The sequence below is a fragment of the Typopeltis vanoorti genome, chromosome 1 (assembly GCF_054136105.1).
Source record: "Typopeltis vanoorti isolate ZY-2024b chromosome 1, IOZ_Tvanoo_1.0, whole genome shotgun sequence".
Classification (NCBI taxonomy): domain Eukaryota; kingdom Metazoa; phylum Arthropoda; class Arachnida; order Uropygi; family Thelyphonidae; genus Typopeltis; species Typopeltis vanoorti.
The window spans coordinates 9147818-9167923 of NC_143549.1; positions in this window are offsets into that span (position 1 = coordinate 9147818).

A 20106-nucleotide genomic window follows, 5' to 3' on the forward strand; every position below is an offset into this window, starting at 1 on the left:
AGTAAAAACTGGAAGAAATGTGCACTCACTCAGTCAGAGAAAGACAGAATGCAAGATAATTCTAGAAAATAAAAAGATTCTCACAAAGTGAATGCGAAATTCAGGAACGAAATACTCAGATGTCTTTTCCACACCTGATCAACCTCGTGAATCCTCAAGGGAAGCAAACTTTTTAGGAGTTAATAAAGTCTAGAACTTAATGGGCGGGCTTGTGTGAGAATTTTGTTTTTAATTATGGGTTTGTGCGCATCTCGGCTGCTCTTTTGATCAAAAAAATGAGAAAACCAAACTCCAGAAAAGATGAACCAGTCTTATGCGTATAAATAGTTTCCGTAGCATGTCTTCTTCTGATCTGTTTGCATGGTTGTGAGACGGAAAATTAATGGGGACCGACTCACATGCAACCTGCTTGCTTATCTTCAGCAAAAGAAATTTGTCGATACCGACTGAGCTACCCGTGCGACAGAACCTTCCCAATAAACTTGCCACCCCTTGGAATTATCGACAATACACTGCATTTATGTCGCTCAATTCCTCGTCATCTACCGCTTCATTCACCCATTCAGAGCGGTATAAATCAGGTAGGTGGATACGAAATGACTGTGCATATTACTCGGTCATTTTGAGAGAGGAAGTCGCTCTTCTGAAAGTGCATCACCGTCTCTAGTGGAGTGTTCACGACGCAGTTTGCACAAATGTACCGAGAATCGCCCACGCACCAGAAAATAGCAAACTAACGACAGCCTCCCTGGTTTGCTGTTGGTCCAAGAAGAGAAATCTACTTACCCGAACACCTGTGTATCAAATAAAGAGAATCAATGTTGATCCAGGAAGATGATTTCTCCTCATAGAACAACATTCTCTTTATTGAATACTTGCGTATTATCAAAATAGTCCAAGTTTTACCAAAATATTCCTCTTGTCCGTGTTGAAGAGTGCTACGATTAATAGGATTCTGCAGGCAATGCAATAGAGCAAATGCCTTTTGACTCTTCGGTTAATACGTCTCTTAAATCATTGACATGCATTCCATCAAGGAATAGTATCCAATCATCCCAAGTAGAGTAAAACGCATCCGGGTATTATATTTTATGAATCATTACGGCAATCCTAATAAGCACCATACGGGGAGCAGCTACCAAATTACTAAAAATAATGACTCTAAGGTCGAACCCGCTTTATCAAAGAGTTTTAATTTTCAGCTGAAAACTCCTACAAGAATTTTGAGCTTTCAACGGCCTTCCACAGACACTCTCGGAAGAACCACGCTCAACCTCAATGGCAAATGACTTCAAACTATGGGAAAAGCGAAAGGTGTTTGGATTTGTAATATTAACACTCCGAAGGAAAAGGATATTCTGAATATTACTGTCGCTGTTAATTATTCGTTGCCGAAATAAACTATTTATATAAATTTATATATTAAACTGATTTTCTTTTTATATGCGTGCGGTTTCAGATTGCGGCGACATTTAAACTTCGACCGAGTTTAGCCTTCCCCCGTAATGGGTGATTTTTATGTATGGCAAAAGAAAAAAGTGATCTCCTCTCGCAGTTTCATTGGCGGAAGATCAAAAGGAATAAAGAAAAATTGCCTTTACATTAAAAAAAAAAAAAACCACAGTAGCGAGGGAACAGGGATTACGATACTTCTTTAGTCAATTAAAATGACGAGAAATGAAAGATATTAAGAACCCGGATGAACACAAAGAAATAATGGATCGCGAAAGAATGCCCGGATTATAAAGAATCCTCAGAAATAACGTTGCCAAAAAAAAAATAATAGAAGTGTGGCAGACGCATCTGTAAGAAGATAATTAAGGTTCGGTGTGTTGGAAGGAAAAATTAATAAGGTCTTGATTAGAATTTGCGGCCACTGTAATTATTGGAAAACTGCGATTGCTATCAGAAAACATAAAGGCGAATGGATGCGAGCAGTCGCCTCCTGCTAATGATATGGCTTTTCATTAAGGCTCACAATCGAGGATGCTGATGGCTAATGGAGTGGATTTAGGAGCGATGCAAAGTTTCCATTAGTTGATAGAATCTCTCTAATGATAGCATCAAGGATTCAATCCATCCTGGCGTTTATAAGGAAAGTCTTTTCGCCAGAAGACAAGCTTTGTGTAAGAAGATTCTCGCGCAAATTAACATCAGGCAAACAATAGTGGATCGATTGCTCCGAGCTGTTAAACATCCAATCGAGCACGACGACTTGACAAGAAGGCAATTTCGCTGGCTGTTCCAAAGCTGGTTAAACTCGATTACGCGTTTTGTAATGGCCCGTCTGTCAGCCACGCGATGGGATTCGCCGATCTGAGGTGAAGTATCAGTTTGCAAATACACCGCATTTCCCAGTACTGAGGAATGCGGAACGGGCGCGTGTTTAAGATGAAGTATCACACACATTATAAACCCATTACAATTTCAGAACAGAGAGAGAGAGAGAGAGAGAGAGATAAAGAAAGAGTATTCTGTGTGTGTGTGTGTGTGTGTGTGTGTGTGTGTGTGTGTGTGTGTGTGTGTGTGTGTGTGTGTGTGTGTGTGTGTGTGTGTGTGTGTGTGTGTGTGTGTGTGTGTGTGTGTGTGTTTAACCCTACCAGGAGGTAACTTATTCCTACTAGTTTCCAAGTACTGATTAACATTTACATTCCCAATTTTGTATTAAAACCCATATTTACATTTATAATTTTACAGCTATATGTGCATATTCACACTTTTGCATCCATATTTATATTTATATTTTTATATATACATATATTTACACTTTATAATTCATACAATATCAGTAATTTATGTTACTTTACAACGCCTGGTAGTTCATCTTATTGGCAAATTTAATTTGTTCTGAGTAATACGTTTCGATTAGTTTCTGTTTCGACACTGGCCACTTGTCTCCAGAAGTAATGACGTGTTGCATTAAGAGCAGGATGGAGTCCAGTAGCTGGCAGTCGTAAAGTATGTGGTCAACAGTCTGTTGAAGGTGTGGACTACAAATGCATGATGGTGATTCTAGGATATGGAATCTGTGTAAGTAGTGTCTTAGTTTTCCATGTCCCGTTAATAGTATGGTTAAACCTGAAGAAATTGCGTGTTTTTTTCAGTCGGAGTCTGCTTCTGATGCTTGGCAAGAATTCTTTTGTTGATGATCCATTTTTTGATGTTTTCCATTCTTCTTCTCACAAGTCAAAGCTTCTTTCTTCTGCAAGTGTTTTTATAGCAGATTCCGAGTACTTTTGGTAACTTGTTTCTAGCCGTTCGTTTCTAATCGCTTCTTTAGTCAACTGATCCACTCTCTCGTTTCCTGCAACGCCTGTATGTTCGTTCACCAGCAGAACTTGATTTCCCATCCCGATAGAGTGAGATTCCAAACCAGCTTTCTTGTCTGTTTTATTAATGCAATATGGTTGTTCTGGGTTTTTTTATGCCGTCTATAGTGCTTCTACTGTCACTGTAAATTGTTGCTGTCTTTTGATGAGAGGTGTTGAGTTCTAATTCCTTGAGATACGTAAGTGACTGAACTATAGCAAGTTGTTCTGCTTGGTTGTTGGTACAGAGAGGATGCAGTCTAGAGCAGCGTTCTTGTATAATGGATTGTCTGTTGTATGCAGTGAAAGAACAACTTACGTTCCTTTCGGTTTTTCTTCCGTGAGTGTATATTTGAAAATCGTCGCTTTCAGAGCTTTCCTTCTCTTTAATATTTGTTCTCTTTGCTGGGTGAGACCACTTACTATAGTGAAGTGGACGTTCGTACCAATTTGGATCGATGTTGTAACTTTCGATAGATCTTCCGGAAGTGACTTCGTATATTAGAGATAATTCTTGTATTTTTAGGCAGATCGGTGTAAAAGCTGCAATAACGCAAGCTGCCTCCAAAGATATTGTCCTGTATCCTTTAATTGTACATATGGCTATAAGTTGTTGAACTCTGTTTAGTTTTTGTCCGTTTATCTTTGATTTTAGTGTATGTTTCCAGGCAGATGCAGCATAAGATATTAATGGTAGTATATCTCCGGTATATATTGTTTCAGCGCTCGTTGGCCTAATCCCCACTTAATCCTTGCCGACTTTGCTAGAAGATTTACAATTTATAAGCTTTTTTCAGCAACGTATGAGATGTGCTTGTTGAAGGTAAATCTTTCATCTATTCTTACTCCTAGGTATTTTAGCTCACTGGCTACCTCGAGAACTTCTCCGTTTAGGAAGACCGTTAAGGGTTGTTTTGATTTTTTTTCGTGAGATGTGAAGCACTTTAGACTTGCTGCTATTGAAGGTAACTTTCTTCTCGCGTGCCCACTGCAATTTTAAAGAGTTCTTCGTTGGCCGTTACTTCTAGTTGTAAGTCGTCGCATCCGAGAATCATTATCATCTCATCATCGGCGAAAGCGATGACGTTTGTTTCAGTAGTGAAAGGAAGTCTTAATAGCGAGTCGTACTGGATGTTCCAGAAGCCTAGTCCACAGTAAGAGCCTTGAGGGCAGCCTCGTTTGACTTTTTTCGTTACAGTTGTGGTTTTTAGTGTCATAGTTGCTCTTCTGTCTGTAAAATAATTTTTTGTAAGATCGAGTAAGTTTTCTAGACATTTTAAATCTCTTAATTCATTGATTATGGCTGCCAACACACAGCATCGAAACCTCCTTGTACGTCGAGTGAGATAAATAGTACTCCTATTTTTGCTGTAGACTGTGTTCTGCGAACTCTTTCACCTCCATAATTGCGTCTACTGTGTTGGATTGAGGTCTAAATGGGTATTGATTGCTGCTTAATAGGTTTCTTGAGTAGACATAGTGCATTATTCGATTAATCAAAAGTTTTTCTAGCACCTTACCAGCAACGTTTAAGAGACTGATTGGCCTGTATTTTCTAATTTCGTCGGATGTTTCTTTTCCTGGTTTTATTATGGGTATAATTTTAGAACGTTTCGATTTTAAAGGAAATCGCTCTCTTTTTAGCATTCGTTGTAAACTGTTGTTATGAATTTAGCGAATTCGACAAACGCCTTAAATGTATATCGCTGGTTATTATATCCTCTCCAAGAGTTTTCTTGGATCCATTGATATTAATACTGGATTTCGTTAGTTGTAGATAAGTCGTGGTCATGAGTGTCTATGTCTGTTTTCATTCTTTGTCTGTACGTTTTATGGATTTCTTCATCTGTTGATTCGTCGTCATCGGGAATGAACTTGTTGATAATAATAGCTGCAGTTTCTGCTAAGTTTTTAGTGTAGATGTAGTCTGTTTTCTCAATAGTTGATAGTATAGGTGTTGTCTTGTTCTTGCTTGCTGCTAATTTATATATGCAATTCCAAGGATTCGATACGGTTGAAACTGTACAGAATTTTTTCCTTGATTCTGTTTTCGCGTTTGTAATTTTAGACTGATAGCTGTATATGGCGTTATAGTAGTTCTGTCTTCTGCTCTCTCTCTTAAATCTTGGTTATTGTATGTTCTTTGATATAGTCGTCTGAGTGCGTTAACACGTTTCCTTTGGACTGTTAATTCGGCGTTCCACCAAGGTACTGATTTTCTTCCTTCGATGTTTAGCTTCTTGGTTGTTCTGAGTGTTTGATCGCTGGATTTTTTCAGACCTCATGAAAGTGCAGAAGTAAGAAAGTCTATATCGGTTTGTGCCGATGCCCAGATGGCTAGAGTCTTGTCTAAGCTGAGCTGTTGTTTGCTGTTTCCATTAAAGTGATGGTCCGAGATTAGGCATGAAAATTCGGTTTTTTTAATACTTTAGCAAATATCTTTAGGTTGGTTTTATTGGTGAAGTATTTGATGTCAATGCTGTTTTTGTTGTCTATTCCGTTCCATTTTTGTTACTGAAAATGAAACTTAATATCCGATGATCAGAACAGCTTTCCTCTTCTTCGTATTTCCATTCAGAAACGTGGGGTAAAATAGCGCTGTTTACCATTGCTAGATCGATGAAGCTGCTTCCTCTGGTGTTTTCGAATGATGGAGTGTTACAGTCGTCGTTTAGTATGTGTAGGGAGTTTGATGCTATGAACTCTTCCAAATTGTTACCTGTATTGTATGTGCTCTCTTTAAACCATAAAACCGAATGGGCGTTGCTATCTATTCCCATAATTAAGCCGTGGTTGATGGCAAAATCCACAATATTGCCCATTTTTTCTAAGTCGTATTTTATGTCAGTGTGATAATTTAGATACATACTTTGCAGAAAAAGTTTTAATTCCTTGCTCCTTGCTGTGCTGAGAAATTAATATTGCCTCGACTTCAGGGTTGACCACGAGTATTGCAGCTCTCTTTCTTTCTTTCTTTCGGATCCTTTGGAATATTTTAAAATTACTTGGAAAGCCGCGTATTTTATTGTAGGGTTCTTGTATTAATGCCAGTCCTATATTTTTTCTATGAGTTCTGTTAAGTTATTGACAGCCTTGATAGAGCGTTGTAGATTTATTTGAAGACATGCCAGTGTTGTGTCCCATTTTATGATTTTTATTCTATCTAGTTATTTCCCCTTTATCTATGTTCAACTATTATCTACGTAAGAGATATCACTAAAATTTTTACTAGGGATACCAGGGAAGTAATGCTGTTTCTACAAGCTTTATTATTGCTTTCCATAATCTATGTTTTGAAATTTGAGCTGTTTGTAGTAGTTGTATGTCGGGTAGTCTTTGCTTAATGCATGTGTTTGCAGTCGTTTTTGCATGCTTATTGTGATTTTGGAAATTTATGCAATTCATCTCGGACTTATTTCGTGGGCACTCACTGAACTTATGTTCTTTAGAGCAGAATGGACAGGTATTTTTTCCCCTGCAGTCTCGTGTATGACGGTGAAATTTATTGCAGTTAAAGCATCTCAGAACGCTTACGTAGTCTGCGCAATGGCAAATTCTCCATAGGATTTTAACACCGGTTTTCAGCAGTTTGGTCCTCATCATTGGATCTACTTCTATAATCAAGTTTCTTTTGTTCGTTTTTTTATTTGTCATGATAAATTTCTGTGTCATCTTTGTGTCGCCGATGAAGAGTTCTTCGTTCTGCATGCGGATTGAGTCTATTGGGTTGTTCGTATCAATTTCACTGGGAATATCATATATTATCAGCCTTGGAAGATGTTTCTCACTGAGATTTGCTACTAATGTGTCTTTGCATTTCTTAGATATTCCGTTATGTAGCAAGTCTATATCGGCCTTTTCTTTGGATTCAATTAACACTCCTCCGTTATTAATACTTTTCATTTGTGTGTGTGTGTGTGTGTGTGTGTGTGTGTGTGTGTGTGTGTGTGTGTGTGTGTGTGTGTGTGTGTGTGTGTGTGTGTGTGTGTGTGTGTGTGTGTGTGTGTGTGTGTGTTTGAAAATACAAATAATTCTTTATAAAACCAATTTATATTTCGTTTTTATTTCCATCTATGTGTTCTTACGTAACTGGAAATGCAATTCGACCAATTTTAGAATTAAAATTTGATAGCAACTTTAGCTGCAAAGCTGTATTTCTGCATATTGCAAAAGCATCTGGCTGATAAGAAGATCCAGTGTTGGACCATCCACCTTACTCACCGGACTTAAGCTCCATGCGACTTTTACCTTTTTTACAACGTTGAAATCCACATTGAAGAGCGCCCATTTTCAGTCAGTGGATGAGGTGAAGGAGAAAAAGTAGCGCTACTGAAGCAGATAATACCTGATGACTTGCAGCACTGCTTCCAACAATGGAAAATTCGTATGCAACGGAGTATAGATAGAGGAGGGGAGTTTGTTGAAGGGGATAACAATTAAATTGTACAATTGTAATAATAAACCACATTTTTGCAACCAGTCTCGTTATTTAATAGCCGTACATCGTAGAGACGTGTTCCTCAACTAATACCTATTTTATCACCTGGACACACTGTATTGTAAGAATTACAATACAGTGTTGAGGAAATACATACATGTGTACCATCAAACTTTCGACCAATTGCAGTTCAATCATGTTCTTTCCAAAGTAATGGAGGATTATCGATGGTTAAAGTGTCTTCATCACCTCGAAAAGGGTCAAGTAATATGTCAATGTCAACAGTGGATTTCCTTATCCACATCATCTTAGGACAGATGTCACGGAAAGGCCTGAAGGAAATGTATCGCATTGCACTCAACATTTCCAAGGCATTTGATAGGATTTGGAATCGAGAGCTTCACAACAAATTTTCTTTTTATTGTCGCATTCCACCTTTTGTAAATCACAGTGGGTGACAGCTGTCTGTCTGGTCGTTTGTGCGTGTTGGATTTTCTTACTGAAGCAGTCGGTCCTCAACACTCTTGTAATTTCAGACGCAAACCTCCTCATATAGCTAAACGACCGTCTCTCTCACACATTCCTCGAACCCTGCTCAAGTTTTGCCAAGAAAAGCACTCTCCACTCTTCCTAATCATAAGAGAATCCTTGGCTGGCTGAAACATTGCACACTTCAAGATCTGAAACCTCTGCCTTTAAACATTGGGCTCGTTACTATCCCTCAGTGACCTTCAGTTCTTCTGACAACACAAAAATGTGTTTTGAGAGTAAAAATACAGTAGTCCTTTTCTCCTTCTAGAAAGAGGAAAAGGACGACTCTTCTAAGACATGCAGAAACTTACCTCCTAGTCTTTTTTAGAATAATCACATCACTTTCATAGAACTTAAAAACCATTGGTCTTATTTTTTATGCTTAAGATATTACTTTTCATCTAATCAGCTCTTTACTAGGTATAAAATCGAAATCCGCACAATCATGGAATACAACAGTGCATGTGCATTTAAAACCCCTCTAAAAATTCTTGATGTTATACAGAAGAGAGCTGTTCAGCTAACTGACGACTCTCTTCTGCAGATGTTTCCATGGAAGCTCTTCAGCAGAACTAACTCGATCCTATCGCTTCCATTTCTAGTAAACATACAGCAAAAGAGCAACAGCAACCCAACAGCCTTTTACAATTGAACTGCTGACTCACTTGCTGTTCTCATCGCTCATCTTTTATTCCGACTACGTCTACTCTCAGGAACAGCGTTCTCAATGAAGTATTCCTCGAAGACTCGAGCTCTTCCAAAATACATCAACAGATTAGTTCCCTTCCCACAGAGATATGGGCTCGTCGATTTGCTATAGGTTGTACATCCTGTCGTATGCGGACGCGATAAAAAAAAAAAAGTATCTCTCTGCACGTGTACATCCAAACGTGTACAAACGTGCTGATTTCTGAAACATTATAAAGACAGCACAACTATTGCTTGATAGAAGAATACTTAGATATTAAGTATTCAAGTGTCGAAGCAAATGAAAGTCCACTGTTTTTATTTTTATTTTTTATTTTTTTATTTTTTAAATTCAACTGCTTCGTAATAGATTGCCTTCCTCCTCCCTCCCCACGTTTCTTTGTTGTAAATTAGACATCGTTTTACTGCTTAATAGGTGGTTTCAAATAATTTTTTCATCGCGATTTACTTATATTATTTAATTAATTTTGTTTTGGGACTTGGACTTCGGACATTTGCAGAGAGAGAGAGAGAGAGAGAGAGAGAGAGAGAGGGGAGAGAGAGAGAGAGAGAGAGAGAGACGTAAGCGATTCTGAACATGAGCTGTAACAGGCATCAAAAATATTTTATGATTAAAGAGGAATCCATTACGTCATAAAATGGCTGCTTCTAACAACTAAGTTGAATTTTAGTCATTCATGTGACGCAGATGATGAATTCTCAGTGAACTATAAATAAAAATGTAGTAAAACACAAAGTTTGAATGCATAGAATCTTTTAATAGCAATAATGCATGTAATTTGAGCTGCATTCAGAGGGATTCACGTGAATATTTTAAAATATTGCGTTACCTACCTACCTACCCCCTCCCCCCACACACAAAGAAAGAAAAAGTTAGAGCAGTTTTGGGAACGAATGTCATTTTGGGGCATCTCTGAAGGCATCAGCGACATTAGCGAATGCGCCCATGAAGACAGGGTTAAAAAGATGTTATCGCATGTAGAAAAACATGAAATTAGAGGATGCATAAATGCAAACCAAACTGAAAAAGATAAAAATAAATAAGTGACTGCAATTGCAAATAGCCGTGGCGAAGGTTAAGGATTTCAACAAATACTCAATAATGTGCGAGATTAGCTGGTCGAAATCTGCATAAATATTTCGGATATTTCCTCATTTTAAGAAATGGGCTCAGCAAATATTGCGAGAGTGGTGAGGTGAGGAAAACAGTCGTTACCGTGTGAGGCCGTACATTCCTTTCTTCGTCCTGTAGGAATGTCTATCTACACCAACTAAGAAAACGAGTGTGAGAAAACTGAGCTTGTGGACTTACGATCGAACAGTGGCGCAATTTGTCTCGACAATCCGATTTCTTTGAGGTCCTCTAAGAAAAAAGCTCTATTATTTTAATAGAAATTTAACGAGTAAAAACAAAAAGAGATGGATCCTTCCTTATTTCAATATCGAAGACTGACGATGAAGAATTTATTCTTGGGAATTTGTGTATTTTTATTTTACTCCATTTTTAATTATTATTTATTTATTTATTTATTTATTCACGTAATTCAAAACAATATTTAAACAACAATTTGGCTGGTGATACCCAAGAATCTAAGAATAGTCCGTCAGGTAGCGTCGTAAAATATGGACTGTTCCAAGTAATGCTGTTTTTTGTAGGTCATATGGGGTCACTTCGTTGATGTTTAATTGCTGTGAATAGTTGGATAGCTTCTTTCAAATTGCACCAAGTGCACCGATAACTATGGGGATGGCTTTGGTGTGTTTAAGCCACAGTCGGCCAACTTCGATTGCCAGATCTCGATATTCAGTAATTTTATACAGTTCTTTGTTGTTAATGTTGTTATCACTGGGTACTGCGATATCAATAATCCAAGCCTGTCGATTGTGATGTCAGGTCTACCCTGTTCCAAATGCCGACGTTTGTATTCGAAGTCCCAGAGAATTTTTGCTGTTTCGTTTTCCAATGCTGTCTCTTTTTATTTTATGCTGCTACCAGTTATCAAAAGTAGTAGGAAAGCCATATTTTTTGTACACACGCCAAGGAATTATTTTGGCCACTTGATCATGGCGGTATTTGTAGTCAGTGTGAGCTATTTTGCTGCAGGCACTGATTAGATGGTCTACAGTCTCATCTTTCTGATCGCATAATCTGCATTTGCTATAACAGCAAATGTAAATTATTGATTTCAAAAATTTTGCTTTCATTGCATTCGTTTTTAATGCTTGTTCTTGAGCTGCTTGAATAAATCCTCCTGTTTCTTTTTTATTATATTAATTTTGTAGCCATTGCCACGTCTTGTTCACGTCAATTTTGTCCTCAGTATCTCGAAGAAATTGACTATGCAAAGGTTTATTTTTCCAGGCCACATATCGGTTATTTTGTTGTTCCTTTTTGTAATCAGATTTGTTTCCTGTTAATTTTAGAAGACCCTCTTGTGTAATTGCTTGAAGCATTTGCTCAGAGCTATTGTCGATGTAACTTTCCAAGCTAATTTCTTCTTCTTCCACAGTCCGTCTCACTTGCAGCGGACCCCGTCCCGTCCACACCTATTCTCCTCGGTAGGTACAACGGGTCAACATCACGTGGATGTAATGTATAATACATAATCAATAGTTTTCTAGTTTTGCGGTCCAATTTTTCCAGGTCTCCTTTTGTTCAGTCTATTATACCAGCTGTGTATCGGATCACTGGTAAAGCACAGGAATTCATTGCTCAAAATGTGTTTAATCCCATTTGATTTTGTTTTCAGAATATTTCAAACTCTTTTGGTGTATTCTGCTGCTGCCTGTTGTTTAACTTTCGAGTAGAGAATATCATTGGCTTCTAATATTCGTAGGTATTTATAGTGTTCGTTAGCTGAAATTGCTTTTATATATTTCTCCTGATCAAAATTAAAACTGCTAGTGTCATTAATTTTTCCTCGTTTAATAGATAAAATTGCGCATTTATCTAAACCAAATTCCATTTTGATGTCCTGACTGAAAATACGAACTATGTTCAATAAAAAATCTATTTGCTGGGCCGATTTTCCATATAGCTTCAAGTCATCCACATACAATAGTTGGGAAATTTTAATATTAATTTAGGAATTTCATATCCAAGTTTTGTTTTCTTCAGAATCATAGATAAAGGTATCAAAGAAATGTTGAAGAGCTAGGTTACAAGGATTCACCTCGGAAAATTCCACGTTTAAAGCTGATATCTCCAAATCCTTCATTATTCACTATTAAAGTTGTTTTCCGTGATTTCATAGCAGTAGCCGGAAATGAACATATTGTTTTGCCAATTCTAAATATTTTTAGTGATTTTAGGATCCAGGAGTGTGGGAGAGAATCGAATGCTTTCTTGTAGTCTATCCATGACATGTTTAAGTTAGTTTTTCGTCTGTTTGAATTTCTGAGAATCATTTTGTTAATAAGGATTTGGTCTTTTGTTCCTCTGGATTTTCGAAGTTTGCCTTTTTTGTTCAATCGGATAAATCTGATTATTTGATAAATAGTGATTATTTATCAAATAATCACTTAATTTTCCTGTAACCGTGGTATATGGAATTTGCTATGATTGCAGTGAACAGCTTAAGCATAGTTGGTAGGCATGTTATTGGACGATAGTTACTTGGGTCTACATCCTTATCTTTCATGAAGAGGAAAGTGCGCCCAGATATCATCCAGTCTTCCGCTTAGCCTGACTGCAACAAATAATTAAATTGTTCTGCCATTCGATCATGTAGATTGGTCAGATGTTTTAACCAAAATCTATGTAGTTCGTCTTTGCCAACTGCAATCCAGTTTAATTTTCTAGCTTGTGCGCTGACCATTTCTTTAGTCATAATGACATTTTGCATTTGTTTTTGATCCATTTCTCATTTTATTTCCTTAATTCATGAGGAATCTTTATTATGTTCAATAGGATTATCCCAGATTGACTTCCAAAATTTGGGTGTTTCTTCTTTGCATTTGTATTTCTCTGGAGAGACTGAAAGAACTGACGTTGGTTCTGTCGAAATTGCATATTTTGTACATATTCGTTTATTCTTGCTTCATATCTTTTAATTTTCGGTGATGTCGCTATAATTCTTTGATTTAGTTCTTCAGTAATTTCAGCAATTGTTTTGCTGATCAAATTATGTGTTACTCAGCTCGTTTTTGATGTTATTATTTTTCAGCCGTCCTTCTTTAGAACTCTTTAAGTTGCTCAGATCAGCTCGAAGTTTGTTCAGTTTTCGTTCCAACCGGATTTTCCATGGTGCAGAATGTTTCATCCTCGGCTTTTGCTCTTGTGCGGTTTTCTACCAAGATTCACTGTAATAATATCGGCTGTGCTGTATAGGAGCTGATTTGTTTCCTTTATGCTGTTGGTTGTGATGGTTTCAATCACAGCATTTGCGTCTTTTTTTTAGCTTAGATTTATGTAAAGCTTGTAATGGTGGTAGTCTCATACGGTCATTTATGGAGTTCATAAGATTCCAGTATCTCTGACTTCATTTTATACCGCACTTCTGTCAAAAACATTCTAAGGTATTTCGTCAGATCGATGTTTACTGAGTTGAATTCCAAAGTTTGATATAGCTACCTCCTGATGATTTGCTGTTTACTGGAGTTGTTGATTTATTACGTAACTCTTGCAGCTCAAGTTCAGTAAATATTTTGTTACGAAAAATGAAATTCTTTTGGTCCATAAGTCTTTGTTCTGTTATTGCAGCTTCTGGGAATTTTTATTTCCAAATTAAATGCACACGCTTTCTAAAACCTCGTTTTTTTGGTGTTGATCTGTAAAAACATTTCACGACTTCTCTGTTTTCTTCTGCAGTCCATTTTTTAGGTTTGGTTTCTTCCAGTGGCTTTTCATCTTCCTGCGCTGATTGCCCAGCAGGGAGAGCTCGGTCCTGTAGCCCACTTGTCGCCTGATGCCCAGGATCCCCAACATCTGATGAAGTCCTTGATGACCCGGGCGTCGACTGATCATCTATAGATCTCTTTTTACTTTTTACCATTAAGATGGGGAATGGAACACTGTTAGTATTATTGTTGTTATCATTTACAGACAGGGAAAAAAAAAAACAGAAAAACATTACCAATTTTTGTGGATCAGAGATGCCAAGATATTCTTGAGGAAGTCACAGACTTCAAAACCGATACAAATTAAAAGCTCAGAAGACATAGAACGGTTGCCACAGTGAGAAAAAAAAGTCTCCTAATTAGTTCAAAAAGAAGACCACAACAAAAAAGAATGTGAACCATCAAGACGGATGTAATTTCACTTTGATGAGACCTTACAGATGATTCATTCGACCTCTCAAACATCAGCCTACATCCAACACAGCAATCAAATCAATAAAAATTATTTAATAAGCTTATCTGAGGATGACACCGATTAGATCCCATTACATCCCAACCGAGATCAACAGAAAGAAAAAAAAAGAATTATTTATTACATTGAAGTGCTGTAGTTACACCGCTAAAATATATTAAAAGCAAAAATTGTAAAATATATATAACTTACTGTTATACTATAAATGCTGTTAAAAATGTAATCTTATTCAATTGCAAACTATAAATTACCATCTATAGTAACTATTATTAACAAATAGTTAACTATTATTAACAAATTAGTATCATGCAAAAACAGGAAAATTTATATTGAATTCATTAAAAAAAATAAAAAATAGAACATGTTTTGTAAATGCATAATATGCAATCATTTTAATAATAAAAATCATTGAATTAAAAAAATACTGTTATTATTATTATATCCAAACCTAATTTTTAGAATTTTCAAATTTTGTAATTTCTGTAATTTTACACATAATAAAGTGCTTAAAAATATGTAATTTATCAGACATAATAATAATAATAATATATAATATATATAAATATATATAAAATAATATATATATATATATATATATATATATATAGAGAGAGAGAGAGAGAGAGAGAGAGAGAGAACACAAAATACTGACAGCAAAAAAACATTTATGTCACTATACAGCTTTGCTGAAACATTATTTCGATGCCAAATACAGGACAGTCAGAAATACATACCGTATAACAAGACCTCAGGCAACTAATTATATCACATACAGGGTGTTCAGGATAAATTTGACAGTTTCGTAAGGAAAAAGAAAATCTTCTTTGTATCTATTAAATTTAATGAATTGACAAAAAATCATTACAGACAGAGTTAATTACAATACTATCAACAAGATTTACTCAAAATAACCACCATTAGCATCGATCACAGCTTCAATTCTGCTTCGGAACCTCGAACAAGCTGATGCTACAGTCTCCCTGGGAAGGGCCGCAAAAACTGTTTTAATTTTATCCATTAACTGGGCTTTTGTATTACTGGAAGTGCGATTGGTGTCTTTTTCAACTGCGCCCCATACAAAATAATCCATGGGGTTAAGGTCTGGGGAGTTTGGAGGCCAAACATTTGGACTGGTGAAGTCGTAGAAATTTTCAGACAACCATTTTTGACTTTTCCCAGAGGTGTGGCAAGGGGCCGAATCCTGCTGCCATACATACGGCCTACCATTGGCTACCCTTGTTATCCAGGGCTTGACTACAGTTAGCAACTCCACGAACAAAGCCCGAATTCCAATGCCAGGGTTCTTCAACACCTGTTCCTGAAGATTTGCGAGGAATTCTGCTGTACGAACGCAATCAGATCGTCTGCTAGGGATCTTTCTTCTTGCTACATCCTCGTAGTCACCATTGCAAGTCTCTAGTTCATGCCTGATTGTTTTTACTGTATTCAGGGAGCATTGGGCAGCAGTCGTAATATCCTTATTTTGATGGCGGGCACGAATCATCATGATACAAGTTATTCTCTTCCATGATTCAGGTGGGTTCCAGCTATCCATCCTTTCTGACATCTTGTATATGAATGAAGAAGGGTCCAAACTTTTAAAAGAAGAGAAGTGTGTGTTAATACATGTAACTTACGCAAAAATATAATTAATTATAAATATGTCAAATTTATCCCGAACACCCTGTATAAATGCAATACGGAAAGGCCACGCGAAACTTCTACATCCCAGACATGATAAACAAATTACCTTTTGAATACAGAAACCTTACAAACTGCAATAGCCTGAAGAGAGCTCTAAGGACATACGAACAAGAAACCCGGACCCAAAATACCATACAAACTTAATGAAACACAATAAATTCGTTCAGGCTTCCAGTTCACCGACGAATCAATACTTCCAAGTTATTGTGTATGTGCGTGTGCGTGCGTGCGTGCGTGCGTGGGTGGGTGGGTGTGTGCGCGCGCGCGAATTTCTCAATCATAGATTTCGTAGCTTCCCAACACAGCACAGCAAAAAAAAAAAACAATAAATAATAACCAACTGGTGTCATCCTCAGATAAGCTTGCATATAAGCTTCAAGGATGAAAGCAGAGAAATTAGTTCTCATCCAAGATGTATTATGTAACCAAATGCATGTAATGTATGTAATAAGTGTAACAAAAGTATGCAATATAGAGTGATCATATCTATTTATATTGTATATATAGAGTGTAAAATTGCAAAGAAACATCTGTAATACTCATCATCATAAATATTATAATAATATACGTTGTAAACAGTTATTGTTATTATTATTATTTTAAAAAAAATATGTACGAGAAAGTATTTGTTATGCATAATTGTCTTCATATAATGCATGTAATTTATCTGAGAAATAATAATATTTTAAAAATGTTTAAAAAAAATTATTATTATCCCATAGGAAATTAGCTGAACGCACACAAATCGCAAATGAGTGATTCACTGTCACTGATCTGCACTGCGATAGTAGTTCCGACGATCTCATATTTGCTTTTGAAAGAAGGACAGAAAATGATAATTAAGCAGAAAATGTGTGTTTGTGTGCTCAGCCAATATATGGATGGTACAGAAATGGCATTTTTTACTACCAAGCTTTACAGACTTCTAGGAGTGCACCAACTTACCGGCATGTTTGAAACTATTCATTGGCAATCCTTTTGCGAGAGAGAGAGAGAGAGAGAGAGATGTGAAAGACAGCATTGTGTACGCCATTTTCTACATCTCTGTTGTAGAAAATGGCGTGTGGAATGTCGCCTTTCGCATATGGAATATCATTTGATGATAATGCAGTATGAACGATGGGGAGGGAAAGAAGGGCTTATTAGAACAGTTCTGCGTGCACTACTCGCGCAACTGGATGTGCGCTGGATGAAGATGCGTAGACAGAATTGGTGAATGCTAAATTGGGTGAGGGATCTTTGGGAATTGCAGACTGGACCTTTGTGTTTCGTGGCATCAGAATGAACGTAGATGTATACAGCTTTTCCTGTGAACCGGATACCCAAAGAGATGACCTATGACCTCCTTAAAACAATTTTGATAATGATAAGAGCACGTCCGGGTCACGATATCGTTAAAAGACGGTTAGCCTGTGTGTTTCATGCGATCTTCACAGAAACCGAGAAATCTTTTCGGGTTAGCTGCGGCATCTACCGATTCGGTGAATGTGTACGGCAATAATTTAGCTTTCTTCTGCATAAAATTGGTCTCAAACGCTTCACAGCAAATTTCTGTCAAATTTCTTTCTGTTTGTTATAACGGCGCCAGCTCAGTTCATCACCTCTTGCGTCATTTGCATTCTGATGACGAAGAAATTCTTTCCGACTGACCAGTCGGAAAGAATTTCTTCGTCATCAGAATGCAAATGACGCAAGAGGTGATGAACTGAGCTGGCGCCGTTATAACAAACAGAAAGAAATTTGACAGAAATTTGCTGTGAAGCGTTTGAGACCAATTTTATGCAGAAGAAAGCTAAATTATTGCCGTACACATTCACCGAATCGGTAGATGCCGCAGCTAACCCGAAAAGATTTCTCGGTTTCTGTGAAGATCGCATGAAACACAGGAGTTGAAATTCCAGCTTTCTCGGACTGAAGGAATGAATGATGCTCGCGTGCAATAAAAGCTCCTATTTGTGTCCTTAAAATGCTTCGGTTTCAATCGGGTTGCTTTGCTCGGAAACGCCGAAAGGCTGTGTGTGCGCGCGTGCGTGCGTGCGTGCGTGTGTGTGTGCACGCATTCAATCGTTCGCCCCCAAACTCTTTCCCGCCACCCTTTCGCACCTCCCTCGAGGACTAGCCGAGCTTCTGCTACGAAAATTTTGATTGCTTAAACTAACACAAAGTTTTGGCGAATTCACCTGAGCAAGGTGCATGCAATTAGCGAACTAATCACTCCCGTAATCTTGCTTCAACGTCGTCGGTACGGAAGCAGCTGCGTTGCGAGGTCACGTGGGCCTTTTTATTATCTTTCGAGCTTCTGCAATTAGGCGCTGCGATTGATATACACAAAGTGCGGTGACAGAGCGGAGCTTTGTCTATATCGCTTTAATTTATTTAACTTGCTGCACCGTAATGAAATCGACTGATGGGGGGGGGGATGCGGCATCCCTCCGACAGGACGAACGGCGGTGCCTGCGGTGTGTGTTTGGGGGATTGGGGGGGGGGGGTATTACTCGGCAGCAACAAGGACGAGATGTGCTCCCGAAAGCTGCAATTTACAAATTCCATGCGTATTGCCACCTGGCGGAATTTCTTTGCACTGCGATGATGAATTTCTTGTTCGTAGAAGCTGACCTGAGACGAATTTTCTTCATGAGCCCCGTAGTGAAAGTAATCACGTTTGGCCTCGAGATCTCAACACCCTTAGTGCAGCTTCGTCTTCCTTAAGACAACCGAGACGAGGATCTCGACTTCCGGAAATTGCTTAGAGATGCGTGGCGTTGAGTCGGCAGCAAACAATACGATAATGACGCCGAGCACATCTGTTACCTCGAGCCCCGTCCCGCTGACGCGTTGTCAACGCAGAACAAATCCCTCTCTGATAAGATTTGCACGAGACGAGAAGTGCATTGAAAAAAGTGCGCGCAGTGGCTGACCTGCAGGTCGCTTGCGGTCGCATCTTCTCTGGAAGGAAGAAGAAAAAAAAAGGCGCGGGAAAACGATTGCCGTCGAATCCACCGATGCGCCTGAATGACCGAGAAATTTGGGGTGCCGTCGACATCCGCCAGTTCGGTGAGAAACATAATTACAAGCTGAACGTTTTCTGTGTCCTCCAGGTGGCAGAACTCCTCGTGCTATCACGTTGCTCCAAAAATTTGGTACGCGGAGATTCGTTTCTTTCTTTTTTTCTTAAAAATTTCCTTTGCATTTCGCTTTTATAAAAGCTGCGCTCATCGGATGAGATGAGAGCGAAGAAAGTGTTCCGGCCAAGCGCGTTTTCGTGGCTTAATTTAGAAGGTTGAGGAATTGAGTCTGATTACGCTTTTTTTTTTCATTATCTACGCGAAACAGGACCCACAGCGTTTACCAGTTTCGCATGTCCATAATAGAATGGACTTTTCTTGTCTTTCTCTCCTTTATTTTTTACTAATTTTGTTCCTCTTCTTTACCTTTTTCCTATTTGGTTCAATTTTCCATTTTTTTTCTTTTATTTCGCCCTTTTTCATCATCTTTTTTCTCATCTTCATCATCTTTCATATTTTCTTTTTCATACCTTAATTTTGTTTTCTTCATCTCTCTCTCTCTCCTCTCCTTCTCACCTTCATCTTTCTTTCCCCGTCGTATTTATTTGTTTCTTCTTTTTCTTTTTATTGAAAACTCGAGACGGTAAAAAGAAAGAAAAGAAAATCTCTTCCATCCCCAGCAGAATGAAGGGAACTTTCTGTCGAGCCACGTTTTTCTCTTTCAATTCCGCCTTTTCTTCGACCTTGTCAGGTCCTATTCGTTCAACACGACTTCGATATCAAGGCTCCACCAGACACTTTTCTTTTTCGACGCGGAGTATTCTCCAGTGGCCCAGCGCTTTTAAGGCCTTTCATTTGAAGTTTCTTTAGTTCAGGTTATTTTAAACATCCATCTGCATGTTCATAACTTGAAAAAGTTTCAGCAAAAATGTTTCAAGTGCAGCCTTTCGAGCTAAACGAAGAAAATTGACCAAACGCGACCTTTTAAAACTGCCTTTTGAAGTTTGTGTGCATAAAAGGATTTTTTTCGCGTTGATCAAACCGAATGAATTAGAATTTTATTATTTTCTTAAGTTATTCGCTGTATCTTTCCGTGTTGCT